Source organism: Phyllobates terribilis, unplaced genomic scaffold (genome assembly GCF_046119375.1).
Source record: "Phyllobates terribilis strain yellow unplaced genomic scaffold, ASM4611937v1 Scaffold_7__3_contigs__length_470593459, whole genome shotgun sequence".
Taxonomy (NCBI): domain Eukaryota; kingdom Metazoa; phylum Chordata; class Amphibia; order Anura; family Dendrobatidae; genus Phyllobates; species Phyllobates terribilis.
This window is the reverse complement of record NW_027362767.1, coordinates 392,384,065-392,399,357: the sequence shown is the minus strand read 5'-3', so window position 1 is coordinate 392,399,357 and position 15,293 is coordinate 392,384,065.

Sequence of the window (15,293 nt, the reverse complement as noted above, 5' to 3'; positions counted from 1 at the left end):
GTGACGTGCATAAGGTGAGCTCATGTCCAATGAACTCAGCTCACCTCCTGCACGTCACTGACAGCGTGGGAGAATTCTCCTGCACTCAGCGCTTCAGCGTGAGAATTCTCCCACGCTGAAGCGCTGAGTGCAGGAGAATTTTCCCACGCTGTCAGTGACGTGCATAAGGTGAGCTCATGTCCAATGAACTCAGCTCACCTCCTGCACGTCACTGACAGCGTGGTAGAATTCTCCTGCACTCAGCGCTTCAGTGTGAGAATTCTCCTACGCTGAAGCGCTGAGTGCAGGAGAATTTTCCCACGCTGTCAGTGACGTGCATGAGGTGAGCCGAGTTCATTGGACATGACCTCGGCTCATCTGGATGCCGTCACAGCGAGACAGTGAGGAGCGCAAGCAAGCCTGCGCTTCTCAGTGTCTGCGGGATGACAGGCTGGATGGCAGCGTTCTGCTGCGGTCCAGCCTGTCATCTCGATGTAGCAGAGCTGAAGCTGTCATGGGAACCATGGAAAGGTAAGGATGATGTTGCTTTATTATTTTTCTTTTATTTCAGGAGATCGTTGGCTTCAGCTGGAATGGGCGTGATGGTAAGTATGGTTTAATTTAGAACAATAAAGAATTGTGTGTTTATTTCAATTAAAGGACTTTTTTCTGGGTGTTGTGTTTTTTTTAAATACTTTACTAGAAATTCATGGTGGTCATGTCTAATATTGGCGTGACCCCATGAATTTCGGGCTTAGGGCCAGCTGATAATGCCAAGCTGGCCCTAACCCCTTTATTACCCAGTGAGCCACCGCATCAGGGCCCTGGATGAGTTGGGTACAGCGCCAGAAGATGGCGCTTCTATGAACGCGCCATTTTCCGGGGTGGCTGCGGACTGCAATTTGCAGCGGGGGTGGCCCAGAAAGCTTGGGCCTCCCTGCGCTGCGGATTCCAGCCCCCAGCTGCCTAGTTGTACCTGGCTGGACACAAAAACAGGGCGAAGCCCCACGTCAATTTTCTTTAAATTATTTCATGAAATAATTAAGAAAAAAAGGGCTTCCCTATATTGTTGTGTCCGACCAGGTACAAATAGGCAGCTGGTGGTTGGGGGCAGCCCGTTCCTGCCTGCTGTACCTGGCTGGACACAAATATAGTGCGAAGCCCCACGTCAATTTTTTTTAAATTATTTCATGAATTTCCTGAAATAATTAAAAAAAATTGAAGTGGGGCTTCGCACTATATTTGTGTCCAGCCAGGTACAGCAGGCAGGAACGGGCTGCCCCCATCCACCAGCTGCCTATTTGTACCTGGCCGGACACAACAATATAGGGAAGCCCTTTTTTTCTTAATTATTTCATGAATTTCATGAAATAATTTAAAAAAATTGAAGTGGGGCTTCGCACTATATTTGTGTCCAGCCAGGTACAGCAGGCAGGAACGGGCTGCCCCCATCCACCAGCTGCCTATTTGTACCTGGCCGGACACAACAATATAGGGAAGCCCTTTTTTTCTTAATTATTTCATGAATTTCATGAAATAATAAAAAAAAAAGTACGTGGGGCTTCGCCCTATTTTTGTGTCCAGCCAGGTACAACTAGGCAGCTGGGGGCTGGAATCTGCAGCGCAGGGAGGCCCAAGCTTTCTGGGCCCCCCCCGCTACAAATTGCAGTCCGCAGCCACCCCGGAAAATGGCGCGTTCATAGAAGCGCCATCTTCTGGCGCTGTACCCAACTCATCCAGGGCCCTGGTGCGGTGGCTCACTGGGTAATAAAGGGGTTAGGGCCAGCTTGGTATTATCAGCTGGCCCCAAGCCCAAAATTCATGGGGTCACGCCAGTATTAGACATGACCGCCATGAATTTCTAGTAAAGTATTTAAAAAAAACAAAACACCCAGAATAAAGTCCTTTAATTGAAATAAAGACACAATTCTTTATTGTTCTAAATTAAACCATACTTACCATCACACCCATTCCAGCTGAAGCCAACGATCTCCTGCAATAAAAGAAAAATAATAAACCAACCTCATCCTTACCTTTCCATGGTTCCCACGACAGCTTCAGCTCTGCTACATCGAGATGACTGGCTGGACCGCAGCAGAACGCTGCCATCCAGTCTGTCATCCCGCAGACACTGAGAAGCGCAGGCATGCTTGCGCTCCTCACTGTCTCGCTGTGACGGCATCCAGATGAGCCGAGGTCATGTCCAATGAACTCGGCTCACCTCATGCACGTCACTGACAGCGTGGGGAAAATTCTCACGCTGAAGTGCTGAGTGCAGGAGAATTCTCCCACGCTGTCAGTGATGTGCATGAAGTGAGCTCATGTCCAATGAACTCAGCTCACCTCCTGCACGTCACTGACAGCGTGGGAAAATTCTCCTGCAATCAGCGCTTCAGCGTGAGAATTTTCCCACGCTGTCAGTGACGTGCATGAGGTGAGCCGAGTTCATTGGACATGAACTCGGCTCATCTGGATGTCGTCACAGAGAGACGCTGAGCAGCGCAAGCAAGCCTGCGCTTCTCAGTGTCTGCGGGATGACAGGCTGGATGGCAGCGTTCTGCTGCGGTCCAGCCTGTCATCTCGATGTAGCAGAGCTGAAGCTGTCGTGGGAACCATGGAAAGGTAAGGATGAGGTTGCTTTATTATTTTTCTTTTATTGCAGGAGATCGTTGGCTTCAGCTGGAATGGGCGTGATGGTAAGTATGGTTTAATTTAGAACAATAAAGGATTGTGTCTTTATTTCAATTAAAGGACTTTATTCTGGGTGTTTGTGTTTTTTTTAACTTTGACTATGGGGTTAGTAATGGGGGTGTCTTATAGATGCCTCTCCATTACTAACCTGGGCTTGATGTCAGCTGGCATTATAAGCTGACATCAACCCCAACCCTATTACCCCCTGCCACCGCACCAGGGCAGCGTGGAAGAGCGAGGCTAAGTGCCAGAATTGGCGCATCCTATGAATGCGCCATTTCTGGGGCGGCTGACGGCTGGTGTTTCTAGCCTGGGAGGGGGCCAATATTCATGGCCCCCTTCCTGGGCTATTAATATCAGCCCCCAGCTGTCTGCCTAGCCTTTGCTAGCTATTAAATTAGGGGGGACCCCACGTCATTTTTTTTGGGGGGTCCCCCATTTTAATAGCTAGTAAAGGCTATGTATTCAGCTGGGGGCTGATATTAGTAGCCTGGGAAGCTCCGTGGGTATTACCCCCTTCCCAGGCTTCAAACATCTGCCCCAGCCGTCTGCTTAACCTCCGCTAGAGCCTAAAATTAAGGGGAACCCCACGCCAATTTTTTTAATAATAAATCCTTTATTTTAATACTAAATGACAAGTACAGTAACCAACACTATCACTGTACTTCATATATATGTGACTGACATGTTTCTATCTATCTAATCTATGTGTGATTCTCTATCTTTCTGTTCTAAATTGTCGGGTACCGCTGCTGAATTGCCGGCCGGCTTTTTTAAAGAGACAGTGCATGAAAACACTATTATTTTTTTTAAATAAATCCTTTACACTAAATGACAAGTACAGTAAGCAACACTATCACTGTACTTATTATATATGTGACTGACATGTTTCTATCTATCTAATCTATGTGTGAAGCTCTATTCTTTCTGTTCTAAATTGTCGGGTACAGATGCTGAATTGCCGGCCGGCTTTTTTAAAGAGACGGTGCATGAAAACACTAATATTTTTTTTAATAAATCCTTTACACTAAATGACAAGTGCAGTAACCAACACTGTCACTGTACTTCATATATATGTGACTGACATGTTTCTATCTATCTAATCTATGTGTGATGCTCTATTCCTTCTTGTCTAAATTGTCGGGTACCGGTGTATGCCGCTGCTGAATTTGCCGGCCGGCTTTTTTAAAGAGAGTGTCTTCTGAGCAGTTTGTCAGCTTTTGGACACCTTTGCAGGTGTTTTCTATGTGTTTCTATGTGTTTTTGTTTGCCTGCCATTGGTTTTAACGGTGTTCGACGGTGTTCTAAGGTGTTCGACGAACAGTTCGACGAACAGTTCCTCGAACATCCCGGTGTTCGACGAACCGAACCCGAACACTACGGGGGTGGCTCAACACTAAACACGAGTTGGGTCATCTTTATCGATCTGAAAAAAGGCTATGCAAGGCTTAGCACCCATGCGACCTGAAGAGCCACCACGACTTGTGGTGAGAGGCAGAGTTGTGTTTGAGGATGCAGTTGTTGACGTGCTTCCAGTACTACGTCTCTGTCCAGGAAGGCGCAACCTGACCTCGTTGTCACTAGCATCTTCCTCCACCTCCTCTGCTGACCTCATCTCTTGGCTGACTGTGGGTTGACAGTAAGTGGGATCTCCAACCTCATCATCATCACCCTGTGCGTTATCACACCCGTCGTCCTCAGAGCCAACCTGTTCCTGCCCTGACAAAAAACTAAAGTTGTCGCTCCAATCAGGTATTTGAGTCTCATCATCGTCTTCCTCATTGTCTCCACCAACAGGAGTTACAGTTTGGGAATGAGGGTCTACATTATGGTCAGAACCTTCTGCGTCTGGTCCTGGATCCGACTCATAAAGCTTCTGGGCATCAGTGCAGATCATTTCCTCGTCTGGATTCACAGAAGCGCTGGAGTCGACCTCTGATTCCCAGGCTATAGTATGAGTAAACAGCTCTGCAGACTCAACCATCTGTTCTACCTCATACTCAGATGGGCAGCTGGAGATTTGGGAGCTGTGAGGAAGCAAGTGCGATTGGGGTGACACCTTTGAGGACTGGAGTATTTATGATGTTGAAGTTGATGTGGAGGAGAGCCCACTTAAAGGAGCACTTGATATCCATTGAAGCACCTGCTGTTTTTGTGCCTCATCTGGAATTTGTAGCGATTGGCGTGGCCGTAAGAAAGGGATCTTATCACATTGTCCGCTAAAAGAAGTAGACATTTTAGTTTGGCTGGAAGATGGTCTTTCTTCTGCAGATGTTACTGTTGCTTTAACACCTACCCCACGGACACAACCTTTTTTCCCCTTCCCAACACGCCTATTCCCCTTTCCACCAGCAGCAGGCCTTTTTCCACTCATTTTGGTGGTTAACTAATTCACAACTCTGGAGTTGTTTGCACAAAAAAACAATGGATGGGAACCGAGCAGAGCTGAGTGGCCAAACTGTGGTATTAGGCCAAAACTATTGGCTGGGTTAGATGCATAAAAAAATTATATTCAATTTGCAACCTGATGGAGGTCAGTATAGATGGACTAATAGAACAAGTCCCACACACAGCTAGAAGCCCAAATATTTTTTCAGAGGTAGATGCAGAAAAAAAAATATTCAGTTTGCAACCTGATGGAGGTCAGTATAGATGGACTAATAGAGAAAGTCCCACACACTGCTAGAAGGCCAAATATTTTTTCAGAGCTAGATGCAGACAAAAAATTATTTTGAATTTGCAACCTGATGGAGGTCAGTATAGGTGGACTAATAGAACAAGTCCCACACACTGCTAAAAGGCCAAATATTCTTTCAGAGCTAGATGCAGAAAAAAATTATATTCAGTTTGCAACCTGATGGAGGTCAGTATAGATGGACTAATAGAGAAAGTCCCACACACTGCTAGAAGGCCAAATATTTTTTCAGAGCTAGATGCAGAAAAAAATTATATTCAGTTTGCAACCTGATGGAGGTCAGTATAGATGGACTAATAGAGAAAGTCCCACACACTGCTAGAAGGCCAAATATTTTTTCAGAGCTAGATGCAGAAAAAAATTATATTCAGTTTGCAACCTGATGGAGGTCAGTAGAGATGGACTAATAGAGAAAGTCCCACACACTGCTAGAAGGCCAAATATTTTTTCAGAGCAAGATGCAGAAAAATATTATATTCAGTTTGCAACCTGATGGAGGTCTGTATAGATGGATTAATAGAACAAGTCCCACACACAGCTAGAAGCCCAATTTTTTTCAGAGGTAGATGCAGAAAAAAATATATTCAGTTTGCAACCTGATGGAGGTCAGTATAGATGGAATAATACAACAAGTCCCACACACAGCTAGAAGCCCAATATTTTTTCAGAGCTAGATGCAGAAAAAAATTATATTCAATTTGCAACCTGATGGAGGTCAGTATAGATGGAGTAATAGAACAAGTCCCACACACAGCTAGAAGCCCAATTATTTTTTCAGAGGTAGATGCAGAAAAAAATTATATTCAGTTTGCAACCTGATGGAGGTCAGTATAGATGGACTAATACAACAAGTCCCACACACAGCTAGAAGCCCAATATTTTTTCTGAGCTAGATGCAGAAAAAAATTATATTCAGTTTGCAACCTGATGGAAGTCAGTATAGATGGACTAATAGAGAAAGTCCCACACACTGCTAGAAGGCCAAATATTTTTTCAGAGCTAGATGCAGAAAAAAATTATATTCAGTTTGCAACCTGATGGAAGTCAGTATAGATGGACTAATAGAGAAAGTCCCACACACTGCTAGAAGGCCAAATATTTTTTCAGAGCTAGATGCAGAAAAAAATTATATTCAGTTTGCAACCTGATGGAGGTCAGTATAGATGGACTAATAGAGAAAGTCCCACACACTGCTAGAAGGCCAAATATTTTTTCAGAGCTAGATGCAGAAAAAAATTATATTCAGTTTGCAAGCTGATGGAGGTCTGTATAGATGGATTAATAGAACAAGTCCCACACACAGCTAGAAGCCCAATATTTTTTCAGAGGTAGATGCAGAAAAAAATTATATTCAGTTTGCAACCTGATGGAAGTCAGTATAGATGGACTAATAGAGAAAGTCCCACACACTGCTAGAAGGCCAAATATTTTTTCAGAGCTAGATGCAGAAAAAAATTATATTCAGTTTGCAACCTGATGGAGGTCAGTATAGATGGACTAATAGAGAAAGTCCCATACACTGCTAGAAGGCCAAATATTTTTTCAGAGCTAGATGCAGAAAAAAATTATATTCAGTTTGCAACCTGATGGAGGTCTGTATAGATGGATTAATAGAACAAGTCCCACACACAGCTAGAAGCCCAATATTTTTTCAGAGGTAGATGCAGAAAAAAATATATTCAGTGTGCAACCTGATGGAGGTCAGTATAGATGGACTAATACAACAAGTCCCACACACAGCTAGAAGCCCAATATTTTTTCAGAGCTAGATGCAGAAAAAATTATATTCAATTTGCAACCTGATGGAGGTCAGTATAGATGGCGTAATAGAACAAGTCCCACACACAGCTAGAAGCCCAAATATTTTTTCAGAGGTAGATGCAGATAAAAATTATATTCAGTTTGCAACCTGATGGAGGTCTGTATAGATGGATTAATAGAACAAGTCCCACACACAGCTACAAGCCCAATATTTTTTCAGAGGTAGATGCAGAAAAAATATATTCAGTTTGCAACCTGATGGAGGTCAGTATAGATGGACTAATACAACAAGTCCCACACACAGCTAGAAGCCCAATATTTTTTCAGAGCTAGATGCAGAAAAAAATTATATTCAATTTGCAACCTGATGGAGGTCAGTATAGATGGAGTAATAGAACAAGTCCCACACACAGCTAGAAGCCCAATTATTTTTTCAGAGGTAGATGCAGAAAAAAATTATATTCAGTTTGCAACCTGATGGAGGTCAGTATAGATGGACTAATACAACAAGTCCCACACACAGCTAGAAGCCCAATATTTTTTCTGAGCTAGATGCAGAAAAAAATTATATTCAGTTTGCAACCTGATGGAAGTCAGTATAGATGGACTAATAGAGAAAGTCCCACACACTGCTAGAAGGCCAAATATTTTTTCAGAGCTAGATGCAGAAAAAAATTATATTCAGTTTGCAACCTGATGGAAGTCAGTATAGATGGACTAATAGAGAAAGTCCCACACACTGCTAGAAGGCCAAATATTTTTTCAGAGCTAGATGCAGAAAAAAATTATATTCAGTTTGCAACCTGATGGAGGTCAGTATAGATGGACTAATAGAGAAAGTCCCACACACTGCTAGAAGGCCAAATATTTTTTCAGAGCTAGATGCAGAAAAAAATTATATTCAGTTTGCAAGCTGATGGAGGTCTGTATAGATGGATTAATAGAACAAGTCCCACACACAGCTAGAAGCCCAATATTTTTTCAGAGGTAGATGCAGAAAAAAATTATATTCAGTTTGCAACCTGATGGAAGTCAGTATAGATGGACTAATAGAGAAAGTCCCACACACTGCTAGAAGGCCAAATATTTTTTCAGAGCTAGATGCAGAAAAAAATTATATTCAGTTTGCAACCTGATGGAGGTCAGTATAGATGGACTAATAGAGAAAGTCCCATACACTGCTAGAAGGCCAAATATTTTTTCAGAGCTAGATGCAGAAAAAAATTATATTCAGTTTGCAACCTGATGGAGGTCTGTATAGATGGATTAATAGAACAAGTCCCACACACAGCTAGAAGCCCAATATTTTTTCAGAGGTAGATGCAGAAAAAAATATATTCAGTGTGCAACCTGATGGAGGTCAGTATAGATGGACTAATACAACAAGTCCCACACACAGCTAGAAGCCCAATATTTTTTCAGAGCTAGATGCAGAAAAAAATTATATTCAATTTGCAACCTGATGGAGGTCAGTATAGATGGCGTAATAGAACAAGTCCCACACACAGCTAGAAGCCCAAATATTTTTTCAGAGGTAGATGCAGATAAAAATTATATTCAGTTTGCAACCTGATGGAGGTCTGTATAGATGGATTAATAGAACAAGTCCCACACACAGCTACAAGCCCAATATTTTTTCAGAGGTAGATGCAGAAAAAATATATTCAGTTTGCAACCTGATGGAGGTCAGTATAGATGGACTAATACAACAAGTCCCACACACAGCTAGAAGCCCAGTATTTTTTCAGAGCTAGATGCAGAAAAAAATTATATTCAATTTGCAACCTGATGGAGGTCTGTATAGATGGAGTAATAGAACAAGTCCCACACACAGCTAGAAGCCCAAATATTTTTTCAGAGCTAGATGCAGATAAAAATTATTTTTAATTTGCAACCTGATGGAGGTCAGTATAGATGGACTAATAGATAAAGTCCCACACACTTCTAGAAGGCCAAATATTTTTTCAGAGCTAGATGCAGAAAAAAATTATATTCAGTTTGCAACCTGATGGAGGTCTGTATAGATGGATTAATAGAACAAGTTCCACACATAGCTAGAAGCCCAATATTTTTTCAGAGGTAGATGCAGAAAAAAATTATATTCAGTTTTCAACCTGATGGAGGTCTGTATGGATGGACTAATAGAGAAAGTCCCACACACTGCTAGAAGGCAAATATTTTTTCAGAGCTAGATGCAGAAAAAAATTATATTCAGTTTGCAACCTGATGGAGGTCTGTATAGATGGATTAATAGAACAAGTCCCACACACAGCTAGAAGCCCAATATTTTTTCAGAGGTAGATGCAGAAAAAAATTATATTCAGTTTGCAACCTGATGGAGGTCAGTATAGATGGACTAATAGAGAAAGTCCCACACACTGCTAGAAGGCCAAATATTTTTTCACAGCTAGATGCAGAAAAAAATTATATTCAAGTTGCAACCTGATGGAGGTCTGTATAGATGGATTAATAGAACAAGTCCCACACACAGCTAGAAGCGCAATATTTTTTCAGAGGTAGACGCAGAAAAAAATATATTCAGTTTGCAACCTGATGGAGGTCAGTATAGATGGACTAATACAACAAGTCCCACACACAGCTAGAAGCCCAATATTTTTTCAGAGCTAGATGCAGAAAAAAATTATATTCAATTTGCAACCTGATGGAGGTCAGTATAGATGGAGTAATAGAACAAGTCCCACACACAGCTAGAAGCCCAAATATTTTTTCAGAGCTAGATGCAGATAAAAATTATTTTTAATTTGCAACCTGATGGAGGTCAGTATAGATGGACTAATAGAGAAAGTCCCACACACTGCTAGAAGGCCAAATATTTTTTCAGAGCTAGATGCAGAAAAAAATTATATTCAGTTTGCAACCTGATGGAGGTCTGTATAGATGGATTAATAGAACAAGTCCCACACACAGCTAGAAGCGCAATATTTTTTCAGAGGTAGACGCAGAAAAAAATATATTCAGTTTGCAACCTGATGGAGGTCAGTATAGATGGACTAATACAACAAGTCCCACACACAGCTAGAAGCCCAATATTTTTTCAGAACTAGATGCAGAAAAAAATTATATTCAATTTGCAACCTGATGGAGGTCAGTATAGATGGAGTAATAGAACAAGTCCCACACACAGCTAGAAGCCCAAATATTTTTTCAGAGCTAAATGCAGATAAAAATTATTTTTAATTTGCAACCTGATGGAGGTCAGTATAGATGGACTAATAGAGAAAGTCCCACACACTGCTAGAAGGCCAAATATTTTTTCAGAGCTAGATGCAGAAAAAAATTATATTCAGTTTGCAACCTGATGGAGGTCTGTATAGATGGATTAATAGAACAAGTCCCACACACAGCTAGAAGCCCAATATTTTTTCAGAGGTAGATGCAGAAAAAAATATATTCAGTTTGCAACCTGATGGAGCTCAGTATAGATGGACTAATACAACAAGTCCCACACACAGCTAGAAGCCCAATATTTTTTCAGAGCTAGATGCAGAAAAAAAATATATTCAATTTGCAACCTGATGGAGGTCAGTATAGATGGAGTAATAGAACAAGTCCCACACACAGCTAGAAGCCCAAATCTTTTTTCAGAGGTAGATGCAGAAAAAAATTATATTCAGTTTGCAACCTGATGGAGGTCTGTATAGATGGATTAATAGAACAAGTCCCACACACAGCTAGAAGCCCAATATTTTTTCAGAGGTAGATGCAGAAAAAAATATATTCAGTTTGCAACCTGATGGAGCTCAGTATAGATGGACTAATACAACAAGTCCCACACACAGCTAGAAGCCCAATATTTTTTCAGAGCTAGATGCAGAAAAAAATTATATTCAATTTGCAACCTGATGGAGGTCAGTATAGATGGAGTAATAGAACAAGTCCCACACACAGCTAGAAGCCCAAATCTTTTTTCAGAGGTAGATGCAGAAAAAAATTATATTCAGTTTGCAACCTGATGGAGGTCTGTATAGATGGATTAATAGAACAAGTCCCACACACAGCTACAAGCCCAATATTTTTTCAGAGGTAGATGCAGAAAAAATATATTCAGTTTGCAACCTGATGGAGGTCAGTATAGATGGACTAATAGAGAAAGTCCCACACACTGCTAGAATTCCAAATATTTTTTCAGAGCTAGATGCAGAAAAAAATTATATTCAATTTGCAACCTGATGGAGGTCAGTATAGATGGACTAATAGAATGATGCTATGCCCAAAAGATTTTACTTCACTAGGTGCAGTAAAAAAATTGGTATTCTATACACAGGTGGTATATCTTGCAACACAGATAGGCTACTCCACTGACTAACACACTCTGCAATAGGCCAAAAAGGATTAGCTTTGCTAGATTCAGCCAAATGCTGTGAAAAAAACTTGCAAACCCTGGCACAGACCTGCCTGGCAAAAACTGATAGGAACTGATGTAACCTAGTCCTGAAAAGGACTCCAATTACAATTAGTCTTTACTCCCACAACCTATCTATTTAAGAGCACAGACCTGCCTGATAAAAGTCGTACGAAATGCTGTAACCTAGTCCTTAAAAGGACTGCAATCACAACTATTCCCTACTCCCAAGCTATCTGTAGATTTGTGCGAAAATTGGCTTGAAATTAACAAGGTATAGCGCACACAGCAACAGCGGTGCCGTCTAACACACAGCTGCAGCAGTGAGATAATGGTGGCGACGGGGAAAATGGCTTGGTCTTATAGGGCAAGGACATGTGACATACACTGCCAATGACACATGCCCTTGCTTGTGTGAAAAAAAGCACTTCGCTCCGTGTGTGCGCTGCTGATAGGCTGACAGATTGCACCTCCCCACTGTAAATGCGGGAAAGAGAAAAAAAAATGGAGATCTTTATTATTCCTGCAGAGATCCATCCCCTGCCCCTCCCCCCACCCCGCTGTACACTCAAACTGCGTATTAACATTAATTTTCATCATTACTGAGAAAAAATCCAGTTATGATTTTGGTACACGAACAGTTATCGAACATAACCTCGAACAGCCGAATTTTTCTCAAATCGTTCGTGTTCGCCGAACGGCTCGAACACCGCCCAAAACAGCTCGAATTTGAGATTGGCGAACAGTTCGAGTAGAACAACGCTCATCTCTACTAGTCTCTACTCTTCTGTATGACACCTTCATACTTCGATGATGGTGTAGTTGAAGTTGCAGTGTTAAGCTGTAGGAAGTCGAGGCTGGGGTCGTTCCTCATCTGCGATTGCTTGTCAATGAACCTGCAGAAATGAATGAATGGGGGGAAGGTGATGTCGTGCACTCTCTTGTACCTTGTGACTGACATTTCCCACTTCTCCTGCAAACTGTACGGTAGCTTGATCGCGATTGGGTTCACTCCATGTGCTGTATCCAGGTAACACAGGCCGGACAGACGAGGGTATCTTTTGGCGAGCTCCATCTCCATGAGCAAATCACTTAGGTCTTGAAGCTTGCGGACTTCCTTGAGGTTGATCTTTGGGACGTTCTGAAGTCTCTTGAATAGGGCTTTTTCTATTGCTTCTGCACAGCCAAAGGTGCGTTCCAGTCTTTGAAAGTCAGCAGTGAGACCTGCTCCTGCTTGCCCCACGTAGACAGTTCTAAGGTTCTTGATACGGTTTGTAGAATCTGGACCCAACCATTTGATCATGAGGTCAAGTTCCTGTTCTGCGGTGAGACTGAGGTTGGCGATTGCAGCCTTGAAGTTTGCCTTCCAGGCCCTGTAGTTCTCTGCACAATCATCAAATTTTGAAAGACTGGTGTTGATTAGCTCTCTGCTCACCATAAACCTGGCAAACTCCGACATATCGGATTCCTCACTTCTTGTTGCCATGACAACTTGTGATTTATCTTGGGCGTATGGGTTGCCTGGCGTGAAAGGTTGAGATGTTTCCGGGTAGAATGATGTTGCGGTAGGGTTGAGCTGTGGTTTAGCTTCTGTAGATTCTGATGACTGCTGCTCGAGCTGTGGAGGTGGATGAAGAAATGCTTGGTAGCCAGCTTGCTGTAGTGACTGCATTTGAGAAGGCACCTCCTGGTGACTGTCATTAACTTGCTCAGGTGCTGTGGAAGGCCTTGGTGCTGCCGGTGGAGCTGACTTGGAGATCTCAGTGTTGTTGGCTTGGACGGTGATGCGGCCTGGGGTTGACTCAGGTAACTGGTTCAGCACATAGTCTCTGGTGCAATCAACCGGATAGTCTATTTCCTGTGGTGGAGAGCAAACTGGATCGGGGCCTTGACTCAACGCTTACTCGAGTAGCTTCACTTCAGCTAACGCAACTTCCTCTTCCATTTGTGAATGAAGAACCTTTATCCGAGCCTCCGCTTCTGCCCTCTTATTCTCTGCTTCTACCCTCTTAGTCTCTGCTTCTACCCTCTTAGTCTCTGCTTCAGCTCTCTTGATCTCTGCTTCTGCTTCTCTTTCTGTGAAGGAACGTGTCACCTTGGATTGCTCTGTTCTTATGCGGGCCTCTAGAATTCGGTCACTCAAGGCTAAGCTTCTTGAGGTTGATGCTCTTGACGACCGAGAGGAGTGTCTAGATGAGGTTGTTCTGTGAGATCTAATTTCTTGCTGGTGAGAAATACAGTATTCTGCTTCATCTTTGAAATTTTGTACCTTGGCGTCTCTTTCCCTGTATACCAATTCTGCCTTGCTCAGATCTGAAAGGGCTTCGTCAAGATTGGAGCTAGTAAGAAAGGTAGTGTATCTCGTAAACAGCCTCTGGTATTTTTCTTGAGCTGTGTTCAGTCGTTCAATGGTAGCTTGTAAGTTTGCAGTGTCGCCTGAAGAGGATTGAAGTTTTGACATGTGGCAAGATACCCGTCCCCATAGATCTTCAAGGTTGTCACATAGTTCATATTTTGTATTGCGATAGTTCTCAATAGCCTTTATTGTTGGTTTGACATAGCGTCTATGTCGAACAACTTGATCTGCTGGGAGCGTGGTTTCTACTTCCTGCTCTTCATCGTTGACATTATCGGGTTGTATTTGCTCTGTTTCAGCAGTGGGGAACTGTGCAAGGTCTTTTTCGGCCATTTTGGTTTAAGGTGTGCTGTCTCTTTAAGAAACTAAACGTTTGAATTGGGGGCTGGAAATCGCGGTGCAGCTTTGTTAAGGCGCCCTGATAAGATTTCTAAGGTGTTTTGTAGAAAAATGTGGGTTTTTGTTTGTCTTTTGGTCCCGGGATCAACAGTGATGTGGTATAATATACTGCAAGTTTATAGCAGGGTATGGACGGAGGGAAACCTCTGGCACAGATGTGAGGACTTCCTCTTAGGCTTACCCAGGCAAGCGCTGTTGCTGGGCAGATTCCAGAGTGAGGTGCTGGATTATTAGGGAGTAAGTAGCCAGATAATGACTAGGCACTAGTTTTTGCTGGGCATAAAGCAATCTTTTGACTGTTCTGTCCCCACTTAAGGCGATTGAAGGTGCGCAGTAAAATTATGATGTGAGAAGTGTTACCTTCTTATCCTTGAAGCGAGGCAGACAGGACCGAGTGCGGCTCCAGGTGGATGGAGTCAAACGTGGACGCAGAGAGATGAATCAGAGGTGGTTTATTTGAACATACCCGAAGACAGTGAGACGATACAGTGCAGATGATACAAGTAGCCAGTACTGTAATACTCTTGTGGGTGTTCACCCCTGGAGCCGCTACTGAGCTACGAAAGCTGCTGCTGGTCAAAAGACTTTGCTTTCTGCAGCCCAAAGGGAGATGTGTGCCTCTCACGATGGTGGCTGGAGTAAAAAATGGATGCCAGGAAGTGAGGTAGTACACAAAGTTGCAGGACACTCCCACGTTCTAGAAAAAATGTAAAGGGAGGAGCGAGGGAGTGACACAAAGCTTCTGGTCAGCAGGTGGCAGCAGACAAGCATGAACAGGTGACAATGGAACAGTAGATTGAACTATATGAAAAAGATATTAAGGGAACAGCACAGTAGTAGAAGAACTGAACTGTACATAAGTTATCTGGAAAGGTACAGAAAGTTTTGTTCATTTAGTTACCCGGTAAGGGTATAAAGACATTAAGGTAGAGGACGGTGATCTCCCTAAAAACTTTCCACTGTATATAATTGCACTTCTTAAAGTGCCCCTTATTGGTTTTATGTAATAACAAATGACCCCAGAACACAAACCCGTTTGGCGTGGCCGA